Source organism: Salmo trutta, chromosome 23 (genome assembly GCF_901001165.1).
Source record: "Salmo trutta chromosome 23, fSalTru1.1, whole genome shotgun sequence".
NCBI lineage: Eukaryota > Metazoa > Chordata > Actinopteri > Salmoniformes > Salmonidae > Salmo > Salmo trutta.
The window spans coordinates 6963860-6979399 of record NC_042979.1 but is presented as its reverse complement, the minus strand read 5'-3'; the positions used below and the strand labels follow the sequence as shown (position 1 = coordinate 6979399).

Genomic DNA, 15540 nt, shown 5'->3' with positions numbered 1-15540 from the left:
ATATCACCCTCAGGGAGATCCACAACCCGAGAGATTCAACCGAACCTTGTTGAACATGCTTGGAACTCTTGATCCTACACAAAATAAAAAATGGAGTCAGTATATTGGTAATCTAGTGCACTCGTATAACTGTACTCGGAATGAAGCGACTGGCTACTCGCCCTATTTTCTGATGTTTGGACGTGAAGCTAGATTGCCCGTTGATATCTGTTTTGGAGTCTCGAGTGATAGCTCGTCAGAGAGAACTTACCTCAAGTATGTATCTTATATGAAGAAACAGTTACAAGCTGCTTACAAAGTTGCTGAGAGCACTGCTGGAAAGCAAAACCATGAAAACAAACAGCGCTATGATAAGACGATTCGCTACACGCAACTTATGCCTGGAGACAGAGTCCTTATACAGAATCTAGGACTGCACAGAAAACATAAGCTGGCAGATCGCTGGGTTTCTATGCCATATGTGGTGGAGAGTCAGATGTCAAACTTACCTGTGTTTCGTTTGAAGCCTGAAAGTGGAGATGGACCCAATAAGATTCTTCATCGGAATCACCTGCTGCCACTGGGGCAGAAAGTGCGCCTAGAACCTGTGGTTAACATAGAACAAACTCCTAGTAGAAGGACCCTGCAAAGAAGGAGGAAGAGAAAGGGAAATGAAAAGTTGCCTGGAAAATGTACTCCTCCGAATGATGAGAAAGTTGAAGAGGTTAAGAATCCAGAAGATGAGAAGGATTTTGACTTAGAAGATGACATCGGAGTATGGTATGACGTGCCAAATACAAACTGTATGAGCCGAGAAGTGGAAGAGATGTCGGAACCGTTTAGCTTGGACCTAGACATAGTCTGGAATCAAATGACGGGAACCTGAAAGAACAGAACAAGTTGGAGAAGCAATAGAGTCCAGTCAAGAAGCTAAGGTCGCAACTGGAGTTGAAGCAGATGATAATGAGGCATCTAACTCAATGGAAGAGATTCAAGAAGAGGAACAAGAAGTTCAAGGAGAAGTGGAAACTTCGGAGGAAATAGAAGGACCAGGGATACGAAGATCTGAGTAAAGAAAGCTCCTGTACTACTTACCTATGATAAACCTGGAGTTCCAAGTCTAGCCCCAGTTGTCAGATATTGTTCCACACTATACAAGTGGATCGGATAAGGGAAACACAAATGTATCTCCTTTTCAATTATCCAACAAGATTTGTCTCAGTTGTAGGTTGTAGACAGTTAAGAGTTGACACGGTTACTTATTACTTTTCACTTGTGTGTTTACAAGTCATGAGGACATGCCTAATTTTGGTGGGGGGAGAGTGTAATAGCCTTGTTTGAACTAGGTATTGAGTTGATTCTTGTTAAAACCAAGTATTGAGTTTATTTGTTATAATTAATTGGTTTTATATTTAAAAGATGATTGAATTGCTCCTAAACTGTAATGTTGTTAATGCATTATGCTTTTTGAAGGAATATTTATTTAATGTATAAGTGAATAGTTTGCTTTACTTTGAAGTTTAAGTTTTGACCAATAAGGTTGCTTGTTAAGCTGTGGCCAATGGGAGTTGACCTGGTTAACAGGAGGCCTGGGGAAAAAAGGGAGGGAAAGAGACGTTGATAAAAGGGTTGACTTTTTACATTTGGACGGTTGGTGAAGAGAAATTATAAAAGAAGGCGACAAAACTGGAACAAAACCCATACCTATTAAGACATGAAGGGAAATACCAATTTTATTTTATAAAAGAGTTGTTATACTTTTGTTAAGACTTAGTAAAGACTGAAGCTACCGTCTCATCGTGGAGGTATTTGCCAGCCTTGAGGTTAGCCTAGCATCGTGTGACACCGGGAGATAATTGCTTGGGAAGTTTAAGAAGTTCATGTTCCCATGGGATATCGGTTACGGCTAAGGAGTACTGTCTACATGGGTAGCTGTGCTTGACTTGGACTTTGTGAGGAAACCTGCATGGCACTGCCATACTTCGCTGAGGAAATATCTACTAAGTAGTGAGTAACCACAAGGTGAGGTGCTTCTGGATATTTTTTGGGTGTCGTCATTTTTTTTGAGCTCCAACGCGCGCCAACGGTTTATTTAAGCAAACTTGAAATAATTTGGACACGGGTTGTGCACGACTCATTGGGGTTTATTATTTTTATTTCCTTTGACGTTGTGTCTGAAAATGTATTTGAAAATGTATTAATACACATATTGAACCTTATGTATGTTGCCTTGGTGGAGTCATTGATTGTTTCAATTTAATTGAACGCATGGGATAGTTTCTTGATTCAATAACAGAAACCTATAACCATTTCATCTGAAGTTAATACCCTATTGTCATAACCCTAGATAGTTTACAATAGGAATTCTTATTGGAGATGTCCTTCTCACCTAACATCCCATGCTGTTGAGATACTCACAGAAATGGAGCAAATACTTTTTCAATACACAGACTGTTATCTCTAAGCAAATGTATGATTTCATAACGTCCTATTGCCTTATGACAGGCTCTGATAAACCTTTATGCAACCTCAAATTGAGCCTATCAGTATCATTGTGCTGGTCTTCAGTCTGTTTTCGCCCGAGACCATATTCTAATGATTAAAGAAAGGAAACACAAGGAAAAACCAGGCTGCAGTGGAATACTTTATCACCAAGCAAATATGTTTTCTTTTTTCTTGTCATATCTGCAAACACCCACTTTGGAGGAAGAACAAACAGTGGCTTCGGGGGAAGAGACAGAGACTGGGCATTTGAATGAATATTGATGTGAGGAATGTCTTTAGCCAGTAATCCTAGAGAATGCTTACCAGTGGGGGACCATATCAAGATGCCCTATGGGGAAGAAAACCTCCTGGGGTTCCTAGGAAGTTAAAAACCTCTTAAATGTAAATTCCCCATATTTGGGGACTCTGTTAGTTAAAGAAAAATGTTTTAATTCAGTATAGTATGAGAATGGTAGCCCCTATCTGTAAAAGCAGGGCGTTTCCGAAACACTGTGTATGTTGGCTATTGATCGGTGCCTTCAAATCTTTGGTGTGACTTACTACCATATATGGGCATACGTATTTATAAGGGCAGCCCGAGCCGATGACCTCACTTCAAGATGGCTGCTACCTACATTCCGTTTAGCGTTGTGAAGCATAAACAAAATAAACACGGAATACATTGATACACATCGAAAGCTGGGACTCCGCAGATCATGAGGATAATCTTATCTGTCTGGCTGTGACCTACCGTTATTGATCACCAGAGTCAAAATGTTTATTTTACACAACGTTTTCACCAAACATCTTAGAAGGTAAACTTCCATTTGGTCTGTGTTTGAGCTATAGCTACATGGGGGGTATCACATTAATCCTTAGGTTGGTAGGAGCAAATGTAGCATATTGCCATGTTATCTGATGATGTATGACTTAATGGAAACATTGAATGTCCACTGAGTGACTTTATCTTTGCGCATAACAGATAGTGTTGACGTCTTAATTATTATTCTACAATGTAGAAAATAGTAAAAGGAAAAACCCTTGAATGAGTAGGTGTGTCCAAACTTTTGACAGGTACTATAGTCCCATGCTTTTCATAGTGCTTGTGGCACCATTCGTCCTAACAGAATCGGAGATAAGGCGGAGCTTTACCAAGCAAAGACTTATAGATGACCTGAAGCCAGTGGGTTTGGCGACGAATATGAAGTGAGGGCCAGCCAACGAGAGCATACAGGTTGCAGTGGTGGGTAGTATATGGGGCTTTGGTGACAAATGGATGGCACTGTGATAGACTGCATCCAAGATTGTTGGAGGCTATTTTGCAAATGACATCACCGAAGTCACGGATCGGCAGGATAGTCAGTTTTACGAGGGTATGTTTGGCAGCATGAGTGAAGGATGCTTTGTTGCGAAATAGGAAGCTGACTCTAGATTTAATTTTGGATTGGAGATGCTTAATGTGAGTCTGGAAGGAGAGTTTACAGTCTAACCAGACACCTAGGTATTTGTAGTTGTCCACAAAGTAGTTTGTAGTTGTCCACTAAGTCAGAACCGTCCAGAGTAGTGATGCTGGACGGGCGGGCAGGTGCGATCAGTTGAAGAGCATGCATTTAGTTTTACTTAGTTTTGCATTTAAGAGCAGTTGGAGGCAACGGAAGGAGAGTTGTATGATAGAAGCTCGTCTGGAGGTTAGTTAACACAGTGTCCAAAGAAGGGCCAGAAGTATACAGAATGGTGTCATCGGCATAGAGGTGGATCAGAGAATCACCAGCAGCAAGAGTGACATCATTGACGTATACAGAGAAAAGAGTCGGCCCGAGAATTGAACCCTGTGGCACCCCCATAGAGGCTGCCAGAGGTCCGGACAACAGGCCCTCCGATTTGACACACTGAACTCTGTCTGAGAAGTAGTTGGTGAACCAGGCGAGGCAGTCATTTGAGAAACCAAGGCTGTTGAGTCTGCCGATAAGAATGTGGTGATTGACAGAGTCGAAAGCCTTGGCCAGGTCGATGAATACAGCTGCACAGTATTGTCTCTTGTCGATGACGTTTATGAGATCGTTTAGGACCTTGAGCGTGGCTGAGGTGCACCCATGACCAGCTCGGAAACCAGATTGCATAGCGGAGAAGGCTTTTGAAGACCTTAGAAAGGCAGGGTAGGATAGATATAGGTATGTAGCTGTTTGGGTCTAAAGTGTCTCCCCCTTTGAAGAGGGGGATGACTGCGGCAGCTTTCTAATCTGGGGATCTCAGACGATACGAAAGAGGTTGAACAGGCTAGTAATAGGGGTTGTACAATTTCGGCTGATAATTTTAGAAAGAGATTGTCTAGCCCTGCTGATTTGTAGGGGTCCAGATTTTGCAGCTCTTTCAGAACATCAGCTATCTGGATTTGGGTGAAGGAGAAATGGGGGAGGCTTGGGCAAGTTTCTGTGGGGGATGCAGGGCTGTTGACCAGGGTAGGGGTGGCCAGGTGGAAAGCATGGCCAGCCGTAGAAAAATGCTTATTGAAATTCTCAATTATTGTAGATTTATTGGTGGTGACAGTGTTTCCTAGCCTCAGTGCAGTGGGCAGCTGGGAGGAGGTGCTCTTATTCTCCATGGACTTTACAGTGTCCCAGAATGTTTTGGAGTTTGTGCTGCAGGATGCAAATTTCTGTTTGAAAAAGCTAGCCTTTGCTTTCCTATCCGCCTGTGTATATTGGTTCCTGACTTCCCTGAGAAGTTGCATATCGTGGGGGCTATTTGATGCTAATGCCGTACGCCACAGGATGTTTTTGTGCTGGTCAAGGGCAGTCAGGTCTGGAGTGAACCACAGGCTATATCTGTTCCTGGTTCAACATTTTTTGAATGGGGCATGCTTATTTAAGTTTGTGAGGAAAGCAAAATCCTTCCAGGATACCCGGGCCAGGTCGATTAGAAAGGCCTGCACGCTGAAGTGTTTTAGGGAGCGTTTGACAGTGATGAGGGGTGGTCGTTTGACCGCAGACCCATTACGGACGCAAGCAATGAGGCAGTGATCGCTGAGATCCTGTTTGAAGACAGCAGAGGTGTATTTGGAGGGCAGGTTGGTTAGGATGATATCTATGAGGGTGCCTGTGTTTACGGATTTGGTGTTGTACCTGGTAGGTTCATTGATAATTTGTGTGAGATTGAGGGCATCAAGCTTTGATTGTAGGATGGCGGGGGTGTTAAGCATGTCCCAGTTTAGGTCACCTAACAGCACGAGCTCTGAAGATAGATGGGGGGCAATCAATTCACATATGATGTTCAGGGCACAGCTGGGGAAAGAAGGTTGTCTATAGCAAGCGGCAACGGTGAGAGACTTGTTTCAGTTAAGGTACATTTTTAAAAGTAGAAGCTCAAATTATTTGGGCACAGACCTGGATACTAAGACAGAACTCTGCAAGCTATCTCTGCAGTAGATTGCAACTCCGCCCCCTTTGGCAGTTCTATCTTGTCAGAAAATGTTATAGTTAGGGATGGAAATTTCAGGGGTTTTGGTGGCCTTCCTAAGCCAGGATTCAGACACAGCCAGGACATCCAAGTTGGCAGAGTGTGCTAAAGCAGTGAATAAAACAAACTTAGGGAGGAGGCTTCTGATGTTAACATGCATGAAACCAAGGCTTTTACGGTTACAGAAGTCAACAAATGAGAGGGCCTGGGGAATGGGAGTGGAGCAAGTCACTGCAGGGCCTGGATTAACCTCTACATCACCAGAGGAGGAGTAGGATAAGGGTACGGCTAAGGGCTATAAGAACTGGTCGTCTTGTACGTTCGGAACAGAGAGTAAAAGGAGCAGCTTTCTTGGCACGGAAGAATAGATTCAATGTACAGACAATGGTATGGTAGGATGTGAATACAGTTGAGGTAAACCTAGGCATTGAGTGATGATGAGAGGTATTGTCTCTAGGGACATCAATTAAACCAGGTGAGGTCACCACACGTGTGGGAGGTGGGACAAGAGGGTTAGCTGAGGCATATTGAGCAGGGTTGGAAGCTGTACAGTGAAATAAGAAAATCACTAACCAAAACAGCAATGGACAAGGCATGTTGACATTAGGGAGAGGCATGCGTAGCCGTGTGATCATAGGGTCCACTGAGATGCTGGACGGGCTGGAGACACGGCGATTCAGACAGCTAGTGGGCTGGGGCTAGCAGAAGGGCCTTAGAGGGACGTTGCGACGGAAGAAGTCTGTTGTTGTAGCCCCCTCATGGGGTTACGTCAGGAGACCAGCCGTGATGGATCAGCAGGGGTCCGTGTAGTAAAAGGGTCCAGGCCAATTGGCGAAATAGGTATAGTAGCCAAAGAAATTAACTGATGGACCACTTCAGCTAACAATCCGGTATGCTCTTGACAGCTAGCGGGCCGCGGCTAGCAGGCTAGCAGATGGGCATTCAGGGGACGTCGCGACGAAGGAGCCTGTGGAAAAAAACCCTCGAGCGGATTACGTTAGTAGGCCAGTTGTGATGGATCGGCGGAGCTCTGTATCGGCAATAAAAGGGGTCCAGTCCAATTGGCAAAATCGGTATTGTAGCCCAAGGAGTGGCTGATGGACCTCTTCAGCTAGCCGGGAGATGGGCCTAGCATAGGCCAGCAAAGATATATACATGGGACACGACAAGATGAAGACAAAAGACGCCTGAGTGCTACGCCATCTTGGATGTATTGCTTCAAAGACTATCATGACATGCACAAAACACAAATGCCATTTGTAAATAGTTTAGCTTATTTCTAGTTTTGCACCTTTTTTTTGGTGAAGGACACGTATGTACCAATTTTGTGTTTGATAAGACATTTTTTTAATATATATCTGTTGCTTTGTCATTATGGGGTATTGTGTGTAGATGGTTGAACTTTTTTAAAATTCAGATTGTAACACAACACAATGTGAAATAAGTCATGGGGTATGAATACTTTCTGAATGCACTGTAGCTATGAACACACCATATACATGTAATTGCCAAAATAAAGGGAACACTTTAAATGAGAGATGCTAAATATATTGAATGCAGGTGCTTCCACACTGGTGTGGTACCTGAGCAATTACTAAGCAATTATTATCACATCATGCTTAGGGTCATGTATAAAAATTCTGCGCAGAACCAGTTGCACATTATGTTGGCTACCATGGCCATGCCCACATCCACAGGGCACGAATGGTCACTAAATGTTTTTATAAACGTTAAAACGATGTAAACCATATGCCATTGCCGTTTCAGTAACTCGATGTCAACCCAATTGAATACTTATGGGAGATTCTGGAGCGGTTCCTGTGACAGTGTTTTCCACCACCATAAAAAAAACACCAAATGATGGAATTTCTTGTGGAAGAATGGTGTCGCATCCCTCCAATACAGTTGTATACACTTTGTGTTTCCTTTATTTTGGCAGTTACCTGTATGTTTGATGATACCGCAGATTTGAATTGTTCTTTACAAAATATTAAACCACATTTTTATAGGCTTACTGTTATGTACTTGACAAAATATTCAATTCACATATGATATAGGCTTACTGTCAAATGTAATTAAGACATTCAATTCACATGTTTTGGGTTGAAGTATCATATGTACTTTACAAAATATTCAAATCACATATGTTATACTTTCATATACAGTGACTTCAGAAAATATTGATACCCCTTGACTTATTCCACATTTTGTTGTGTTACAGCCTGAATTCAAAATTGATACAAAAAATAATTCTCACCCATCTACACACAATACCTCATAATGACAAAGAGAAAATATGTATTTAGATTTTTATTTTTATATATATTGAAAATGAAACACAAAAACATCTCTTTTAAAAAAGTATTCCCAAGTCAATACTTTGTAGAAACACCTTTGGTGGCAATTACAGCTTTGAGTTGTCTTCTTGGTCTGTAGCATATTTACACATCTGGATTTGAGGATTTTCTCCCATTTTTCCCTGCAGATTTTCTCAAGCTCTGAACAGCAATCTTCAAGTCTTTCCACATATTTCCAATGGGATTCAAATCTGGGCCACTCAAGGACTTTCACATTCTTGTTATGAAGCCATTCCAACATTGCTTTGGCTAATCTTTGCCCCAGTCTAAGGTCGTTTGCACTCTGAAGCAGGTTCTCTTCAAGGATTTGCCTGCATTTGGCTCCATTCATTGTTCCCTCTATCCTTACCAGTCACCCAGTCCCTACCACTGAAAAGCATCCCCATAACATGATGCTCCCACCACCATGGTTCATGGTAGGGATGGTGTTAGATGGATTATGAGCTGAGCCTGGACTTCTCCAGACATCACGCTTTGTATTCAGGCAAAATAGTTTAATTTGTTTCTCATCAGAACACATAATATTTTGCCTTATGCTTTCACGTGACTTTTTGTGAACTCCAGGCATGCTGTTATATGCCTTTTTCTCAGGGATGGCTTCCGTCTGGCCACTCTCCCATAAAGCCCAGATTGATGAAGTGCTGTAGAGACTTTTTTCCATCTGACAGGTTCTCCCATCTCAGCCAAGGAACTCTGTAGTTCTGCCACCTGGCAGACCAATGTCCTTATTGCCCGGTTACTCAGTTTGGGTAGGACGGCCATGCAATACGCAGAGTCTGGATAGTTCCATATTTGATCAATTTCCCAATAATGGAGAACAATGTGCTCTTGGAAACTTTCAACACCCTAGAAATGTTTTTATACCCTTCCCCCAATATACAGTGCCTTCGGAAAGATTTCAGACACCTTGACTTTTTACACATTTTGTTATGTTATAGCCTTATTCCTTCCTCATCAATCTACAAAACTACACCCCATAATAATAAAGCAAAACAGGTTTTTAGAATAAAAAAAGGAAATATCACATTGATATAAGTAAATCAGACCTGTTACTCAGTACTCAGTTGTTCAAGCACCTTTGGCAGCGATTACAGCCTAGAGTCTTGACGCTACAAGCTTGGCACACCTGTATTTGGAGATTCTCCCATTCTTCTCTGCAGATCCTCTCAAGCTCTGTCAGGTTGGATAGGGAGCGTTGCTGCACAGCTGTCTTCAGGTCTCTCCGGAGATGTTCGATCAGGTTAAAGTCCAGGCCCTGGCTGGGCCACTCAAGGACATTCAGAAACGTGTCCCGAAACCACTCTTGCGTTGTTCTGGCTGTGTGCTTAGGGTCATTGTCCTGTTGGAAGGTGAACCTTCGCCTCCAGTCTGAGGTCCTGAGTGCTTTGGAGCATGTTTTCATCAAGGATCTCTCTGTACTTTGCTCCATTCATCTTTGCCTCAATCCTGACTAGTCTCCCAGTCCTGCCGCTGAAAAACATCCCCACAGCATGATGCTGCCACCACCATGCTTCATTGTAAGGATGGTGCCAGGTTTCCTCCAGACGTGACGCTTGGCATTCAGGCTAAAGAGTTAAATCTTTTTTTCATCAGACCAGTATCTTTTTCTCATAGTCTGAGAGTCCTTTAGGTACCTTTTTGTAAACTCCAAGTAGGCTATCATGTGCCTTTTACTGAGGAGTGGCTTCCGTCTGGTCACTCTACCATAAAGGCCTGCTGATTGGTGGAGTGCTGCAGAGATGGTTGTCCTTCTGGAAGGTTCTCCCATCTCCACAGAGGAACTCTGGAGTTCTATCAGAGTCACCTCCCTGACCAAGGCCCTTCTCCCCGAATGTTCAGTTTGACCAGGCAGCCAGCTCTAGGAAGAGTCTAGATGGTTCCAACCTTCTTCCATTTAAGAATGATGGAGGCCACTGTGTTCTTGGGGACCTTCAATGCTGCAGAAATGTTTTGGTACCCTTCCCTAGATCTGTACCTTAACACAATCTTGTCTTGGAGCTCTACGGACAATTCCTTCGATGTCATGGCTTGGTTTCTGCTCTGACATGCACTGTCAACTGTAGGACCTTATATAGACTGGTGTGTGTGCCTTTCCAAATCATGTCCATTCATGTCAATTCAATTTAGAAAATATCATGGCAAAGGGGTGTGACTACTTGTTTAAATGCGATATTACTCTATTTCAGTTTCAATAATTCTTCCAAATGTCTAATAGCATGTTTTCACCGTCATTATGTGGGTATTGTGTGTAGATGGGTGAGTAAAGAAACATCTATTCAATCCATTTTGAATTCCGGCTGTAATGTGGAATAAGTGAAAGGGTATGAATACTTTCTAATGGCACTGTATATCCAAACATTTCGGTGACGAAAAAATCCTTATTTTAAACAAAATACATGTCAGTTCATAACTGGCAGCACCAGCAAGATTCCAATCTCTTAATGTGGTATGAACACAACCAGTGAACACAACCCCTCTAAATATTAGAGTAAGACATTTTCAACAACTATTAAAGCTCCAACCAAGTTTATTCACCCAAAGGATTGAACAGCTGAACAGACAAAGACATATTCCACCAGTGGTAGTATACAAACTCAGCAAAAAAAGAAACATCCTCGCACTGTCAACTGTTTATTTTCAGCGAACTTAACATGTGTAAGTATTTGTATGAACATAACAAGATTCAACAACTGAGACATAAACTGAACAACTTCCACAGACATGTGACCAACAGAAATTTAATAATGTGTCCCTGAACAAAGGGGGGGGGGGGTCAAAATCAAAAGTAACAGTCAGTATCTGGTGTGGCCACCAGCTGCATTAAGTACTACAGTGCATCTCCTCCTCATGGACTGCACCAGATTTGCCAGTTCTTGCTGTGAGATGTTACCCCACTCTTCCACCAAGGCACCTGCAAGTTCCCAGACATTTCTGAGGGGAATGGCCCTAGCTCTCACCCTCCGATCCAACAGGTCCCAGACATGCTCAATGGGATTGAGATCCAGGCTCTTCGCTGGCCATGGCAGAACACTGACATTCCTGTCTTGCATGAAATCACACACAGAACGAGCAGTATGGCTGGTGGCATTGTCATGCTGGTGTGTCATGCTGGTGTGTCATGTCAGTAGAAAGGCATCTTTAGTGTCCTAAGTTTTCATAACTGTGACCTTAATTGCCTACCGTCTGTAAGCTGTTAGTGTCTTAACGACCGTTCCACAGGCGCATGTTCATGAATTGTTTATGGTTCATTGAACAAGCATGGGAAACAGTGTTTAAACCCTTTACAATGAAGATCTGTGAAGTTATTTTGATTTTTACAAATTATCTTTGAAAGACAGGGTCCTGAAAAAGGGACGTTTCTTCTTTTGCTGAGTTTATATAACCCAATTTGGGTGGAATCTCCTCCTCTCTAAACATATTTATTGCTAGGCAGGAAGTTAAGAGATGCAGGCAATAAACTGTTCCTTCTCCCTTAATGTGACCTGACCTGACCTTGGCCCCCTTCCTCACTAAACCACATCTCTCCACCCTTATCAGTGCCTGCCACATGTGATTGCCCTTCCTTTACTCAATACATTCCAAGCTTAATTGCCTCCACCATATACATTCCTCCTACAGATAACCATTAACTTCTGGTGAAGATCCTAGACTATAACACTCAATATTTCAATAGGATACCTGCTAATTAACAATATTCCAAGTTTAGTCAGAACTCATTAGCAGTCATGATGTTTTCATATGATTGTAAAACAAATCACTTCAAAAAATGGTTACCTTCGCACGTTAGTGAAAAATAGCATCTGGTCGACTGATATCGCGCCCTTCTGAGAATGCCAAGAGTATGCATGTCACACCCTGATCTGTTCCACCTGTCTTTGTGCTGGTCTCCACCCCCCTCCAAGTGTCACCCATCTTCCCCATTATCCCCTGTGTATTTAAACCTGTGTTCTCTGTTTGTCTGTTGCCAGTTTGTTTTGTTTGTGAAACCTACCAGCGTTTGTTCCCCTGCTCCTGCCTGTTTCTTGCGCCTGTTTTCTAGTCCTTCCCGGTTTTGACCATTCTGCCTGCCCTGACCCTGACTGCCATTCTATACCTTGCCCCACCTAACTGGATTACAGACCCCTGCCTCCCCTGACCGTGAGACTGCCTGCCATTCTGGACCCTTTGCACCCTCTTTGGATTACTGACCCTTGCCTGCCTTTGACCCGTTGTTTGCCTGCCCCTGTATTAGAAATAAATGTTGTTTCTTCGACACTGTCTGCATCTGGGTCATACCTGAAACGTGATAGCGTAAAGCTGTCATCAAGGCAAAGGGTGGCTACTTTGAAGAATCTCACATATTTTGATTTGTTTAACACTTCTTTGGTTACTACATGATTCCATGTGTGTTATTTTATAGTTTTGATGTCTTCACTATTATTCTACCATGTAGAAAAGAGTAAAAATAAAGAAAATCCCTTGAATGAGTAGGTGTGTCCAAACTTTTGACTGGTTGTGTGTGTTTTCTATCCGAATGTGTTAATAATATGCATATCCTAGCTTCTGAGTTGGTGTAGGAGGCCGTTAAAAATCGGCACGTATATTTTTCAAAATTCTCAATACGGGCCACGGTGGCAGTATTGAGAATTTTGAAAAAAATACGTGCCGATTTTTAACTGCCTCCTACACCAACTCAGAAGCTAGGATATGCATATTATTAACACATTCGGATAGAAAACACTCTGAATTTTCTAAAACAGTTTGAATGGTGTCTGTAAGTATAACAAAACTCATATTATAAAGTTGTTTGAAGCTTCCATGATTAACAGGGAGCAAATAAGAATGCATTGAAGTTGAAGTCCGTGGGATGTCGTCACTTCCATTATGGCCTGCACCTGCGCAATCATGAGACACGGGACATTTTTCAAAAACGTTTTTCTAGACACAGGTGAGGTCGGGTTGAAACATTACTGATGTTTCACGTTAAAAATGGCTCTAAAGATTGATGCTAAACAACGTTTGACATGTTTGAACAAACATAAATAGATTATTTTTGTAACTTTTTTAACTTTTTGCCGTGACTTCACACACCCCCCCCGCGCTACTTTTTAGTAGCCACCGAAGCGCTAACAACATGGAACAACTTGGAGTTCTTTGGACATCAATTATGAACTTTGTCAAAAGAAACCACATTTGTTGTGGACCTGGAATTCCTGGAACTGCCAATGGATGAAGATAATCAAAGGTAATGGATTATTGACAATAGTATTATTGATATTACATGGTTACAAGATGATGCTAAGCTAACCTGTTACATCTAGGGGGCAGTAATTTCACGGCTGGATAAAAAACGTACCCGATTTAATCTGATTATTAGTCCTGCCCAGAAACTGGAATATGCATATAATTATTAGCTTTGGAGAGAAAACACTCCAAAGTTTCTGAAACTGTTTGAATGGTGTCTGTGAGTATAACAGAACTCCTATGGCAGGCAAAAACCTGAGATGCTTCTGTTCAGGAAGTACCCTGTCTGAACATTTCTTGCCCTTCTTTATTATCTCTGTCGTTTACAAAGGATCTCTGCTCTTACGTGACACTTCTCACGTCAACAATGGAGTCTCACAGCCCGGGAAAAACAGGAATGATGTCATTCAAAGCCCTGGCTGAAGCACACGAGAGCAAATGCTGAGTGGTCAGTCAATGGACTAAGCCTTAGGCGCGTGACACGCCCCGCCCCCGGCTTTTGGTTTTTTCCTCAGTTTACAGACAGGCAGATTCCCGGTCGGAATATTATCGCTTCTCTACGAGATAAATTGCATAAATATTGGTTTTAAACAGCGGTTGACATGCTTCGAAGTACGGTAATGGAATATTTCGAAATTTTTTGTCATATTTTGCGTCATGCTCGTGGCCGAGATTTAGCGTTGGGATAGTGTCTAGAACGCACGAACAAAACGTCGCTGTTTGGATATAACGATGGATTATTTGGGACCAAACCTACATTTGTTATTGAAGTAGAAGTCCTGGCAGTGTATTCTGATGAAGAACAAGCAAGGTAAGAACATTTTTCTTATAGGAAATGTGATTTTGGTGAAGGCTACACTGGGTGGGTGTCTAAATAGCTAGCCCTGTAACGCCGGGCTATGTACTTACATTATTGCAAAATGTGCTTCATCCGAAAAGCTATTTTAAAATCGGACATATCGAGTGCATAGAGGAGTTCTGTATCTATAATTCTTAAAATAATTGTTATGCTTTTTGTGAACGTTTATCGTGAGTAATTTAGTAAAATCACCGGAAGTGTTCGGTGGGAATGCTAGTTCTGAACGTCACATGCTAATGTAAAAAGCTGGTTTTTGATATAAATATGAACTTGATTGAACAGACATGCATGTATTGTATAACACAATGTCCTAGGTGTGTCATCTGATGAAGATCATCAAAGGTTAGTGCTGCATTTAGATATGGTTTGGGTTTATGTGACATGATATGCTAGCTTGAAAAATGGCTGTGTGATTATTCCTGGCTGGGTACTCTGCTGACATAATCTAATGTTTTGCTTTCGCTGTAAAGCCTTTTTGAAATCGGACAGTTTGGTTAGATAAAGGAGAGTCTTGTCTTTAAATAGCTGTAACATAGTCATATGTTTGAAAAGTGTAAGTTTTCGGATTTAGAGGAGTTTGAATTTCGCGCCCCGCCCATCATTGGATATTGGAGCAGACGTTCCGCTAGCGGAACGTGTAGATGTAAGAGGCTAATTAGGCTAGCTTATTGTTCTTAGCACAGCACCTGGTTTATTGCAACTTGTGATTTCCCAGTAAAGTTATTTTGAAATCTGGCAAGACAGTATCATTTACGAAATGTTAAACTATAATTATTTGAATGACAATATTATAATTTACCAATGTTTTCGAATAGTAATTTTGAAAATTGTAACGTTGTTCACCGGAAGCATTTCAGAGAAGAAAAAAATCAGAATTTCACAGCTACTGTAAAATGCGGTTTTTGGATATAAATATGAACTTGATGGAACAAAAAATGCATGTATTGTATAACATAATGTCCTAGGAGTGTCATCTGATGGAGATTGTCAAAGGTTGGTGCATAATTTTAGCTGGTTTCTGCTTTTGGTGACGCCTGACCTTGAATTGAAAATGGATGTTTGTACTTTTGTGGCTATGTACTGTCCTAACATAATCTAACTTTATGCTTTTGCCGTAAAGCCTCTTTGAAAATCGGACAATGTGGTTAGATTAAGGAGATGTTTATCTTTTAAATGGTGTAA

At 41.9% G+C, this 15540-nt stretch overlaps 1 protein-coding gene across 3 annotated transcripts in view; it reads right to left on the bottom strand.

Moving 5' to 3' along the window:
• Window positions 1-15540, bottom strand: part of LOC115159181 (contactin-associated protein-like 4) — a 187202-nt gene that overhangs the window by 31113 nt on the left and 140549 nt on the right. The gene's annotated exons all lie outside the window — the stretch shown is intronic.